Consider the following 14,196-nt stretch of genomic DNA (forward strand, 5'->3'; position numbering starts at 1 on the left):
ACATTGAACCAATTAGGGGAAATCATCATCAAGCCGTGTTAAAGAGGAAACTGAGCATTCTGCCAGTCTTCCTCTTGGAAAGTGACATGGGTAAATTAAAAGAGTGATTGATGTCTTTGTTCAGAGTTTTACGACAAAAAGAGTTTTGTAAACTTGAATTGAACTTCCCTCCGCATTCTGTACCCAGTTGTCATGCAGGATAATAAATCAGCAGGACTTTAATGGATGAATGGACAGCTAAGCTGAGCAGTATTCACCTTCTTCTGCTGTAGTAAGATCTACCTCTGATTCAGAAAGGTTTCCTCATTTTTTCCCCAACAAATACTTTTTTCATAAACCCAATTTATAAATAAAACAGAATTGCACTCTCCTGGCCCCTTCCTTTAGCTGACACGATTAATATTTATGACTTAGCACACCTTTGTACTCTGTCCCATACAAGACATACACAAAAAGACAAATCCCGTGCGCCAAGATGGCTACTATTTAAAATATCGACAGATATCAGACTGAGACACGCTGAAAGGTCCAGAGGACGGAGTCAACTTAGATATTCCGTACATATCTTGCTAACACTTTACGTCATTGTTTCCTAACCAGTGGGGTAGGTTGCAAGGGATCACCTGGATGGTCTTATCCCACAGGTTAAGAAAAAAAATGGCGTAATTCCATGGTGAGAAGAAACCATTGCAGGGGCAGAAAGAGACCAATTCTCTTCCTCTCTGTGCTTCTTGTTGTCATCCTGCCCCTGTGCCGTCCTCTTCAGCCACACAGGGCAGCATTCCCATCCCTTCCTCCCTCTTCTCCTGCATAGCATTGAGTCTGTGGCAGAGGACAGGCCCACTAGAGTCAACTTCACAGCCTTTTCAAATAGTGCTGATGGCTGGTGGGGTGGTGGGGCAAGAGAAGAGAGGCACAGCCCAGAACCAGTGCCCCATTCGCCCCAAACTCAGCACCCCACCAAGCTGCAGAGGAGCAGGAGATGGTGGATGGCAGACCAGTTTTTTGGAGGATGGATCTCCAATAGCTTGAGAACCATTTTCCGAGATTATGGAAACTAAAAGAAGGGTTAAAGATATAAATCTCAGTTCCAGATTTCAAACCACTCCAGATTCACGAGTGTTCAGAGCTGCGGTTTAGGTTTGGACTGCTCTTTAATAAACAATTAAACATCTAAATCCTGCCATTTATGCTGTTTATTCTCTTGGTTTCACTCGAACATAAAAGAAGATCTTTCCCATTTGCAGAAACTCTCACCGGACAGCAGCACATTCCCCCCTCACATACAACCACTAGTCAGCAACAATAATAATCATGCCACAAAACAAAATCTTTCTAACCCTCACATTCCCAAAGAAACGCAAGCCCAGGTCTTCCCACATGCCTGCTCAGAAGTAGAGGCGGGGCGGGGGGGTGGCTTTGTCTCCTACACAATGATACCAATGATACCAGACTGATCAGTTTCTATTTCTCAGTCTCACAAACACAATGTTTTTGTTTAGGGTCCCAGCTGGGCAGGGGAACATTTCAGTAAACATCCTCAGGTTTACCCAAGGCCAGAGCTAGGCCCGTAGTCTCTATCCAGCAAAGCAAACTCTTCCAGCCGAATCAACAAGTGTCACGTTATCCTGGTCAGTATTTCCTAATATGCTGGCAAAGAGGTGTTCAGTCAAGGCTAAGGCCAAAACTAAGAGGCACTGATTGGACACACTAACAAATCAATAATTCCAACAACCAGTCAGAGCGCTGAGAGCAAACCAGCGCTTCTATCGGTTAACAGAGTTTGGAAGCTCCACCTGGCACCAATGAAAGTACACCCAAGGACAGTTTTGTCACTTTCAGGGCCCAATCTGACGCCTTTTGAAGGCAATGGGAATACTCCTTTTGACATCAAAGGGCTCTGGATTGGGACCTTTACATTACAAGACTGTGATCTTTAGCATTTAAAAATGGGGTGAGGTGAAACTATTTAAATGTAGGAAAAACCCACTTCTTTATACCTAAAATCAGAATCCGCTTAATTTCCTCTGCCTTCCCTCTAGGCCCATAATCCATAGCTGTGTAAATATCAGATATGAAAACACTGAAATCATTATTAAATTAAAAGGCTGGGATATTTGTTCATAAAAGAACTGAGCTCTGGACTTCAGGTGGTCTAAAAAGATCTCTCTTCTGGGGGGGTCTTCCTTAGACTGTTGGATGAGGATACAGTGTCTTGGACCAAAACCACTGCTCTCTCATTAATTTTGAAGTCGGCACATTTTCCAAGATCTCTGTGTGTTTTTAATCAGTTTTCAAAAGTTGCTGTTCTCTGGGTGGTTCTGCTGAATTATCGACTTTGGGTTGTTTGTTCCTTGCTCTTTAAAGTTATAACGAGCCAAGTAAAGACAGTCAAGTCCCCAAGCAATCTCCTTCAATTCACTCCATCCCCCTGTACCTTTATCTGCTGTCTTCTTTATTTTATTGGGGCTTGTCTCCTTCTCTCATGTCACTCTCACTTTCAATTCTCAAGCAGTTTACAGAATGTGCTATGGCACCATGAGCTTTTCACACAAAAAATAGCTGATTTGGGTTTGTTTTGATAGGCAGCGGCTCCAGATGTTTAATTTGCTGATGATGTGTAGCCTTTTGCTTTGTTTTAGATGTTGAATTAGCTGCTATTCTGGATATTAGACTGTTGTTCAGACTTTGCTGTTGCAATAGGAAAAACAATGGATTTTTTTCTTTCCACTCCATTATCTTAATTAGAAGAGTTGGATCTATCCTTTGAAACCTTTTATGCTAGACAATGCTCCTCTTAACAAGGCTAAAACACAAGGTGATCTGACAATTTATGCTGCTCTTGTAGCTGAGACTTAAGTAAGGGTGTTTGGCGATCCTATTTAAAAGGAACCAAGGGTAAAATGAAGGACTTCAAATGCCTCTTTGTGAAATAAATGGCCATGGGCTATGGGGAGCAAAGCGGGACAGAGGATTCTCATGAACGTCTTCATTTTTTAAAATTGCCTTTCAATCTGTTATATAAATCATTTGAGCCACCTCCTGCTCTTGAAAACACATGCATGAATCCCACTGAATGGAAGACCTGGATGCTCATTCATGGGCAGAATTCGGCACATAGAGTCCCACTCCATATCTTACAGAGATGGGGTAATAAGCTCCTTTGAAATAGACACAGTGGGATAGGGAATATCCTGTCCTCTATTCACAGGAAGAGCTCTCTGTTGGCATTATCGTGAGTGTTGTGGAAGTAAAAGCAAAGGGTGGGTCAGAAATGAGAATACGTATTATATTTTTCTATTTTATGTTGCATTCCACACACACCTACAGAACACAATCCAAAGCCCACTGAAGTCAATGGAAAGATTCCCCTGATTGCAGTGGGCTTTGGATCAGGCCCTGATAGAGTGCTAACCACACACTATTGCTGTGTAGAAGAGTGGCACACAATACAAACAAGCTTCATTCATTACACAGTCACAACCACACACGTTGGATTATGGATCCTTCTTCTGCCACTAACACAAATGATCCTTTTTATTGTTCTTTTCCCTCCTCCCCCACTCATCCCTACAAACAGGCCATGCCTGGGACATAAAGTCTGAGTAAATGGCTTTGCACAAGGGACTTCATGGGGGCCATATCCTCATCTCAGGCCACAGAGCACTAACCCAGCTGCTGTTACAGCTCATGATCTGTGCGATGGCTGCTGCGTCTGCAAGAGGATTTGACCAGTGGATCTCCGAAGTTGTGGATACACCAGCCATACTGCTGCCTTCTCTACAGGCTTCACTCCCAACCCTCTTTCATCCCTACCCTTGAGCACGGCTCCACGGCACACACAGCGGCTGTGGCATTCCCCTAGGCCAGCCTCTCCATGGCACCTCACTAAGTATCCCACTCAGCTAATTCACCACACGATGCTGGGTGGGCTACCCCTCGCATCCAAGCTCCACCGCCACCACACGCTCAAACTTTTGGAACGATGCTTGTTTCGTTACCTTTCTGAATAGACTGTTAGCTGCTAACCCAATGCAGTGGGTAAGTTTGCTTTTCTGTGCAGCTGCAGCTGTTTAGCTTGCAAGGTTCTTTTTTCTTTCCCTCCCCCTCTTCTTTGTTTTTGATTAGTTGTTCTGTTAGTCAGTAACGTTGTTGAGTACATGGAAGCTAAGCTGGAGCAGGGAGGGTTCCCCCCCCCCCCCCGCCTTCCCCCCGCCTCTCTCTCCTGGCAGTCGCAGACTCCAGATGTTCAGAGTGCTAGTTGGGAAGTCCTGCTGGCGCCACTTAGGGCAGAGGGCAGGGGAAAGGCACGCGAGCTGGAACCCAAAGCACTCAGTCACTGCAGGATTTGGCACATTCCCCAGCTTTCTGCTGGCACATTCCCCAGCTCTCTCCTGGCCATCTGTTCCAAAAAAACACTTTCAGAACCTCATCATCACTCAGGATACAACACTGAGAGCAGCTGTTATAGAGGCAGAAGGAAAAACCATGCGAAAGGTCTCTTTGTGAGAAAGGAAACTGGGTTATGAACAACAGCAGAACAGTTGGAGCTCAATAAAAAAAGTTTTCTGCCGGAATTTAGCTTCTTATTTTTAATTCCCTATGTATGTGTGTACACACACAGTTAAAAATTAGAAACTAAATATATATATATATATAATTACAATTGTATCTATGTATATGCGGACTTAAAAATAAAATGTAGCTATATTATACTATCATCATGTTGAAATTATATACAGCAAGAAAATCACAATGTACAGATATATACAGATCTAGTGATTTTCTTGCCGTGCTCTAATGCCACTTAATTTTTCCTTTGCAGAATCCAGCACTAATTTATGCAACATTTAATTCTGTTCCAATTTCTAGGCAGCATTTTCTGCAGCCTCCCTACCCCCACTCCTGGGACAAACGAGTGGTGATTTTCTAGCATAAAAGGAATAGCTAGCGCAAGGCACCGGTTGTATGGCGCTGAAACATTTTGCTTAGAGATGAATTGTTCTCAGATACTGTGATGTGATGCATTAGGACTATTACGGAGACACAGCCCCAGTGTAAAGCCCTTGAAGATCTATCACACGAATTGTATAGATTTCTGAAGATGATTGCTGTTCTGACAGTAAACTCAGGGTATTGATGATTGTAACACGTATCAGCGGTCACATTGCTAAATACCAGGTGTAGTGAAGTCTTGATCATCTGAACTCCATTTCTTCAGTGGCGGTTCATGATGCCTTGGGGTTTCTGGTAAGTAAGGTTCAGGCTCCCATTTTCTCTTGTTTGAGTAAAGCAGAGGTTGCTTTTTAAAAATAGCCACTCTGCTTCCCTGAGGTTAGCAGCTTAGCATGACAAGAAGAGGAATTGTCCACTTTGGCATGGGGAACTTCTCCTAGCCGTCTACAGAAACCCTGAGCTGGCTCTCCTCACCAAAGGGTTTTTTCAGGTATGTTGGCAACAAGAAGAAAGCCAAGGAAAGTGTGGGCCCCTTACTGAATGAGGGAGGCAACCTAGTGACAGAGGATGTGGAAAAAGCTAATGTACTCAATGCTTTTTTTGCCTCTGTTTTCACTAACAAGGTCAGCTCCCAGACTGCTGCGCTGGGCATCACAAAATGGGGAAGAGATGGCCAGCCCTCTGTGGAGATAGAGGTGGTTAGGGACTATTTAGAAAAGCTGGACGTGCACAAGTCCATGGGGCCGGACGCGTTGCATCCGAGAGTGCTGAAGGAATTGGCGGCTGTGATTGCAGAGCCATTGGCCATTATCTTTGAAAACTCGTGGCGAACCGGGGAAGTCCCGGATGACTGGAAAAAGGCTAATGTAGTGCCAATCTTTAAAAAAGGGAAGAAGGAGGATCCTGGGAACTACAGGCCAGTCAGCCTCACCTCAGTCCCTGGAAAAATCATGGAGCAGGTCCTCAAAGAATCAATCCTGATGCACTTGCATGAGAGGAAAGTGATCAGGAACAGCCAGCATGGATTCACCAAGGGAAGGTCATGCCTGACTAATCTAATCGCCTTTTATCGTGAGATTACTGGTTCTGTGGATGAAGGGAAAGCAGTGGATGTATTGTTTCTTGACTTTAGCAAAGCTTTTGACACGGTCTCCCACAGTATTCTTGTCAGCAAGTTAAGGAAGTATGGGCTGGATGAATGCACTATAAGGTGGGTAGAAAGCTGGCTAGATTGTCGGGCTCAACGGGTAGTGATTAATGGCTCCATGTCTAGTTGGCAGCCGGTATCAAGTGGAGTGCCCCAGGGGTCGGTCCTGGGGCCGGTTTTGTTCAATATCTTCATAAATGATCTGGAGGATGGTGTGGATTGCACTCTCAGCAAATTTGCGGATGATACTAAACTGGGAGGAGTGGTAGATACGCTGGAGGGGAGGGATAGGATACAGAAGGACCTAGACAAATTGGAGGATTGGGCCAAAAGAAATCTGATGAGGTTCAATAAGGATAAGTGCAGGGTCCTGCACTTAGGATGGAAGAATCCAATGCACCGCTACAGACTAGGGACCGAATGGCTAGGCAGCAGTTCTGCGGAAAAGGACCTAGGGGTGACAGTGGACGAGAAGCTGGCTATGAGTCAGCAGTGTGCCCTTGTTGCCAAGAAGGCCAATGGCATTTTGGGATGTATAAGTAGGGGCATAGCGAGCAGATCGAGGGACGTGATCGTTCCCCTCTATTCGACATTGGTGAGGCCTCATCTGGAGTACTGTGTCCAGTTTTGGGCCCCACAATACAAGAAGGATGTGGATAAATTGGAGAGAGTCCAGCAAAGGGCAACAAAAATGATTAGGGGTCTGGAACACATGACTTATGAAGAGAGGCTGAGGGAGCTGGGATTGTTTAGCCTGCAGAAGAGAAGAATGAGGGGGGATTTGATAGCTGCTTTCAACTACCTGAAAGGGGGTTCCAAAGAGGATGGCTCTAGACTGTTCTCAATGGTAGCAGATGACAGAACGAGGAGTAATGGCCTCAAGTTGCAGTGGGGGAGGTTTAGATTGGATATTAGGAAAAACTTTTTCACTAAGAGGGTGGTGAAACACTGGAATGCGTTGCCTAGGGAGGTGGTAGAATCTCCTTCCTTAGAGGTTTTTAAGGTCAGGCTTGACAAAGCCCTGGCTGGGATGATTTAACTGGGAATTGGTCCTGCTTCGAGCAGGGGGTTGGACTAGATGACCTTCAGGGGTCCCTTCCAACCCTGATATTCTATGATTCTATGATCCCAATCCCACACAATTCAAAACTTTCAGCCATCCCAAGACACCTCAGGACAGCCCAGGCTCCACTGTCTAAAGTGTTACACCCTCATCTGTTGTGCAGCACAGCCAGGAACAAAACGGCCATCTGAATTAGGTAGAGAGACCAGGCAGCTACACACAATGATGTGCACCCCCCAGTAACTAGCCACCACCAGCCCTTGCATGGCAATCATGCATTTTTGATAAACCTACCATTTGGAGCAGTGTAGGTGCCAAAGGGGAGAACGCTAAAGAGCAGGCACTCCAAGAGGATGCAGCATAACCCCTGCTATTGCTGCAAGCCAGCATTATCTTAAGATGCTCCAGCAGTTCTTCTGTCTGGAGCTGGTCTACCACCTGGATGCTGTGAGTGAGCCCAGTTGCCACCATTGATCTTGCTGTCTGTGGAAGAGGGGCAGTAAGGGGGTGGAGTCTACTGGCAGTCTAAGTGGGTTCACCAGCCCTTCTACCCTTCACCGGCAGTGGATTCTCAGGGCTCCAGCATACCTCTATGGATTCCATTGCTGCACTCCTCACATTTGCACTGGCCCAGTGGGGTTTCAAGATCACATCCCTTCTGCTCCATCAACAACTCAAGATGCAATGATGTTGAGCAGAAGGCTAGCACTGGAGTCTTTCCACTGCATAAAAGACAGGATGTGGAGAGCCCGCATACATACCCCAAGTGTCAATAAGCACAGTTCCTCAGGCTGACCCGATGACCAGTGGAGGATAGACAAGAGCAAGGGTGGTGATCTATGTAGATCTAGCAAAGAACCCCAATATCCCTGCTTAAGAGAGAATACAGCAGCTGCATGGTCTCCTGTAGCTGTAGGTTCCACAGCCTGGTGTGGAGGATTCTCCCATGACCTCTACACGTATCTCCTCCACACACATCCTTTGTACAGAGACTGTGCACTGGGTCTAGGATTTGGCCCTCATTTATGTGGAAGTTAATGAACACAAACCGACCAGATTCCGCAGGCGTCTTGGTCTATTGAAACCACTTCATTTGAAATGCTTCCCAATGATGCCCATTGGGTAAGGTCATTAGTCAAATTGTCAAGTTCAAGAATTAGGGGACTTCCATGTGAGTTTTTTTATTATTATTAATTAAATCAGCCTTAGAATTTTCTGACTACTGTGAGACGAGAGGGGGGCTGGGAAACAAATGAGGCTGATTCTATTCTGACTTAGACCAGTGCAAATGAGGAGTAGCTACACTGAATCAGTGGAATGCCAGTGTAACCAACAAAGATCCTACAACGTCAAATCACATAGGATGCCTTCCTTTTGAATACACAACGTAATTTATCTGCACTTGGCTAATCCATTCATTTGCACATAAATATCGCTGGCCTTCCATGCCTCTCAGCAGAAGATTTCATAGTAAAGATTTGCAACGAGATCTCCTATTACTAAAGCAGCATTGCACAACATCTATTGATGGTGCATTACGTAGTAATCTATAAAGGACAGTGGGTCAAAACAAATTAACGCAGAACCTGTTATGATCCCAATTTGTTTACTAATTCACAAAATTGAGCAATCCAAAGCCCTCTGAAACCACAAGGAGTCTTTCCATTGACTTCACCAGGTTTTGGACTAGGATCTGAGGCTGCCAGTCCCGCAGGCTTGTTTCCAAGCTAAATGCCTCTAATGTCCAGGCAGCAAGGTTCCCTACTTTGTTCCCTTTTGTTTTCTCCAAAGATTATTTCTAGATAATTTATTTCTGCAATGGCAAAGGTCTGTCTTACTAAGATTGCTGTTTACAGGTTACAGCATGGGACTCAAAGATAATCTATTTTTCTACTGTCCATTACTGAGGCAGTTCATTTCTCCAGGGTTTCCTCGCCCCCTTTCCTGTTTTATGTTTTGATTCCATAAGGAATGAAGCAGTCTTTAAACAACCAAATGTTGTTGTGGTAATTATTAATAATAATATTTATTTACATGTGTCATAAAATGTCTTGATTTTTAACAAACACAGAATAAGAGGTAATTTTCCTACCAAATAGTTTAAGGTAAATACAATGGTCTGCCTGTCCTTCTGCCAGCAAATACTAATTTATTCAAAAGCTCAGATCACAGCTTTCAGATTTCCAAAACTAATTCGGGGCACTTGTTCTACATTGTGTTACTCAAATCAGCATTTAGGTGCCATAAGAACCAATGTAAGCATCTCCATGTTGAGGTGAGTGCTCAAATCCCAAACTGGAGACCCAGGTTTGAAAAACTGAGCTCATCATTGCTAAAATAAGAGATCCTGCCTCTCCCTAGTCAAATCCTTACATTTTCATTCTCATCAAGAACTAAAAAACATTTTGAGTGGCACCAAAAACATTTTCACTCTGAGCTCTCGATGTTACCATTTAATCTGTTAAAAGAATGTTTTGACTGAGTAATTTCTCCTATTTCTTTGTGTTTTCATTGCCCTAAAGAACTTTAGGGAGGCATCTGTTTCTTTTTTCAGTGTAGAAAACAAACAAATGCGTATTGGGAATAATTTAATTGCATTTATGTGATGGCTTTGTTAAACATTTTGAATAGAGATGCAACTGACCAGAACTCTGGAATATGAGAGTTTTCACAATCTGAACCCAGACAATCTAATTTTTGCAATTGGCCGGTAGCTCTATAATGGGCTATATTAAAAGCCTGGATCCAGACTCCATGCTCTGGGTGTCCCTAAACCTCTGACTGCCAGAAGCTGGGATTGGACATCAGGGGCTGGATCACTCAATAATTGCCTTTGAAGCATCTGGAACTGGCCACTGTCAGAAGACCAGATTCTGGGTTAGATGGAGCATTGGTCTGACCCACCGCAGCTGTTCTTATGGGTTTTTTTATTTCTCATCACTAACTCTCAAGGTAAAATTTTCAAAAGTGCTTCAGTGACTTGGGATCCAAAGTCCCGTTTTTAAAACTGACTTAGGGCCAGAATGAATTTGTAAATCTGAAGATGGGCAGCTAGTGGAATTTTCAAAGGCATCTCAGTGAGAGATTGACTATACACCCAGTGATTAGGGCATTCACATAGGGTGTGGGAGAATCAAACTTAAGTCCCTGCTCCATATCTGGCAGAGTGGGGATTCAAACATGGGTTTCCCACAGCCCAAGCAAGTGCCCTAACTACTAGGCTATTGGATATTCAGTGTGACACATCAACTGTCAGCATGCTCCGAGATCTCCTTCAGGATCAGGCTCTGCTGGTGAGATATGCAGGGGGACACACAGTAAGAGAATCCTACTTGTGCTTTGGCTGAGCTGCTTGTCATCATCAGATCTTAGGTGGCTTTGCACATGCCCATCAGAAGAAACTTAGGTGTCTACAGAGGTAGGTGGCAGCTAAGTGGTGGTTTTGAGAACGTCCGTGGTGCCTAAATGCTAGACATAGGCACCTAAAGAGGCAGTTAGGCACCCATTACCATTGTGAATCTGGCCTTTAAGTGCCAAAGATGCTTTTGAAAATGGAATTTAGGAGCCTGAATCACTGGGAGTAACAAAAGGTCTCAGTTGTACTAAAATTTGTTTGGAAACGCTTAGTGGGTATTCTGCATTGGGTTTGTGAGCGACTTCTCTATGTTTGAAACCACAGCTCTGAGTTCTGTGTATTGTGATGCAGTAATGAAGCATTGCAGTAACATCCCACAGCGGAGTGCAAATTCCCAAACTAGGTCTGTCACTCATGTGATTAACAGATTTATGCTCAAACGAACGTAAGGGGGACATTTGACTTCTGAAGGCCGGAAAGCACGCCGACCACAAAGGTGAATGCAGTAACTCAAGTCACTCTGTCGCACAAATCCAAGTTGTCCCATTTAGTTTCCCTTCCATTTATAAATCCGTGGTCAACTTCTGAAACTTAAAACAGATCCCGAGAGGTCTTTGAAAATTCACAAGGCTTTTCAAATATGAGTTTTGTATTTACAATCACTTCAGCTTTTAGCAGCTGTAGCTGGATTCAGCACCTTTATCCTTTGCCACAGTCCCTCCCTAAAAACACACACACACTCACTCTTCAAGATGCCTGTCCTACTCCATTCTGTTCTGTTCTAGCCAAGTTCTTAGGCCTCGCCCATCACTGTGGTATCTGAGCGTCTACAATTTGATGACTTGCAAATAAATTCTCATTTTCAGTATAAATTTGCTTTTGGGGACCCATCTGGCACATGGCCAAGGGGAACCCCTAGTTTGTGCATGTGAAAGTGAGAAATACAATTGGCAAGACATCCCTGCATTTTACCATGGGACTTTGGGGCTTGCCGCTCTAAGTACAGTGGTCAGGAAGGAGAAAGAAGAGATGGAGAGGATTTGTGGAGGAGAAGAGAATGAGATTTATAGGAGGAAAGAAAGGTTGGAGGGAAGAAGGGAAGGAGATGGGGGGGTAGAAGCATTGACGAGTGGGGGGGAATCAAGAGACCTGCGTGAAAAAAGAAGTATATTTTGCAAAAAAATCTAAACCCATTTTCCCCAACATTTTTCAGTTTCCTGGGAGGAGGGGGCTCCTCTTTTCGCTTCCCTTTTTCCTCATTTCCCCCCTTTTCCCATTTTGCCACTAGAAAGGCAGGGGAAAAGAAGGGAAAAACAAAATATGTAAAAAATAGTTTTACTCTTTTTGGTGAAAAATCAAAGCTTAAAAAAAAGAAACTTTTCATGGAAAAGTTTTTTTTTTAAAGGTCATTTTTCATTAAAAAAAAAAGTCTTGTGAAAAACTTGAACCAGCTCAACAAGGATCTGATCCAAGCATGATTCTGCCACCCTGGCTCTCTCTGAGTAGTATGTCACTCTGTGAAATGTCCTGCAAACTCCGTACTCACAATGAAGCTTTGAAGTCAGCGAGAGCCGGGGGCTCCACGCTTGATAGTGTGACCTTGGGATTCACCATCTGCCCCACAGATTTCAAGGGGACGCCCTGCCCAGTAAGATGCTACTCATCAGGAATAGTGGTAGCAGAATCTGGCCCTTAATGTTCTGTGCCTCCATCCTTGGGACACCATATCATTCAGGTTCTGCTGAGCTCACCTAACCTTTCCTTCTCAGAGCAATTAACCCTGAGCCCACCCCACTGAAGTAAATGGGAGGAACACTGCCATGGACTTTTATAGACATAGTATTGGGCCTTTAAAGAACAAGCACCTGGTGTCATTGAAAGAATTCCCCACTCACCAATATGTTTACTGCTGTGATGTATCATTTCTTTCCAGGAGTAAAAACCAGGAGGGATGATTCAGAAGACTTTCCAGCCAGAGTTCCATCCATTCTTGGCAAAGGATGCATGATCCAGATGAAAACTGCAGCTTTTTGCAAAGACCCCTTTTCAAGACGACAGTTGGCAGTGGGACTTTCTCAATCTCTGGGGGAAAAAAAAATGGAGATGCCTTTTTTTTTTTTTTTTTTTAAAGCCAGCCACCTTTTAGTATGTGCAATTTATTTAGCACTTTTCCCTTTGCTTAACTGGGAAATGTTACCCTCTCGGCTCATGTTGTACAGTCATTTTGTTGTTGTTGTTGTAGCTGTTGTGCCAAAGACTTGATGGAGCTTCTACACTGCGTCTAGTTTTGCCTTAAACGTTAAATCATTGAGTCAAAGAAAACTCAGAAATTCCGTTTAGGTAATGTTGAGTGGGCCAGTTTAATCAGTGACAAATCTGAATTTCTGAATCCTTCTGTAAAAGTTTCCTCTTTTTTTTTTTTCTCCTGTTCATATCTATCTACTTGCAGCCCCGGAACCAGCATTCACAGCCGGAAAAAGCCAGGACACACCAACACTTGCTCCAGAGTTGATCTCTCTTTCTCTCAGCGATTTCATTGTTCTATTTCTTTGGCAATTACCTGGTTTTCTTCCTGCTGGGAAACATGTGCATAGGGTAGAAATACTGACACAAAGTGAGAGCTGAAACCAGATCTATGCTTTTTAAATATAAATATATAAATAAAAAGTGCCACATAAAGCAATAAAAAAAAAAATCAATAAGACAGTTCAGATAGGCAGCATGGTGTGTAGCAAAACAATTCAGTAGTTTTGTTTCGGTTTTGTGAAGTCATTTTTGGCTGTTTTTTTTAAGTAGTTAAAAACCCATGTAATGCAAAGGCATTTGAATCCTATACTGTATTTTTCGCTTCAAATTGAAGTAAAAAAATTAAGAACCATTTGCTTGGAGTAAGCAAACTTTATAGGTAATGCAGTTCATATGCAAGACATCTGCTAGTGATGGAGGACAGAATTCAGTGTCAGAGTAAAAGAATATGGGTTTGTAAAGAAAGGAGATTAACATATTTTGTTTTCACTTAAGGGTAAAGGTTATACCTCAGGGGACAGATTCAGATCTGTTACACTAGTGTAAATCAGGTTTACTTATGTTTGATTTACTCCAGTGTAACAGATCTCAGCCTGGCCCTGTGTGTGTATGTCTGGAGTTGGGTGGGGTAGGGGGTCTCTTCTCTTCGTTATATGAACATGTAACTCTTAGCAGCCTCAGCAGGAATTATGTGTGTGTGCAGAGGGGAGATCAGACTCTGTGCTACTAAACTGTTGACCTGATATCAATACAAAATCCTGAACTCATGAGTTGCCGTCCGTTTATTTTTCTGTATGAGCTCACCAACTTAAAGAGGTCTCTCTGGGCTTTTGTGGCCCCACTGCTCCCTGAGGAGGTGGTATATGAAGGCTGAGTGGCTGCATGGTATCCGCCCTGAAGAGCATCTAACCCTTTGTGACTGAGCACTGGGTAGAGGGTTTGTTCACTGGAATGCAGGTTTCCAGTGCGGGCATGGAAGAATTCCCTGGTGAAATGACTGAGGCTTTTGTATGATACTTCCCATTCAAGGGTGTAAATATATCTCCCAGAGCCTGCACAGTGCTTCGGAGTCCCAGCATACTTGAGCAATGCTACCAGAAGCAGAGCAACCAACCAGAAATCTCCAGTGGGGTGTTATCAGCAATCACT

The 14,196-nt window shown here is 43.8% G+C and overlaps 1 protein-coding gene across 1 annotated transcript in view; it reads left to right on the forward strand.

Moving 5' to 3' along the window:
- Positions 1 to 14,196, forward strand: part of ATOH8 (atonal bHLH transcription factor 8) — a 67,530-nt gene that overhangs the window by 16,827 nt on the left and 36,507 nt on the right. The gene's annotated exons all lie outside the window — the stretch shown is intronic.

Source organism: Eretmochelys imbricata, chromosome 4 (genome assembly GCF_965152235.1).
Source record: "Eretmochelys imbricata isolate rEreImb1 chromosome 4, rEreImb1.hap1, whole genome shotgun sequence".
In the NCBI taxonomy this organism is placed as follows: domain Eukaryota; kingdom Metazoa; phylum Chordata; order Testudines; family Cheloniidae; genus Eretmochelys; species Eretmochelys imbricata.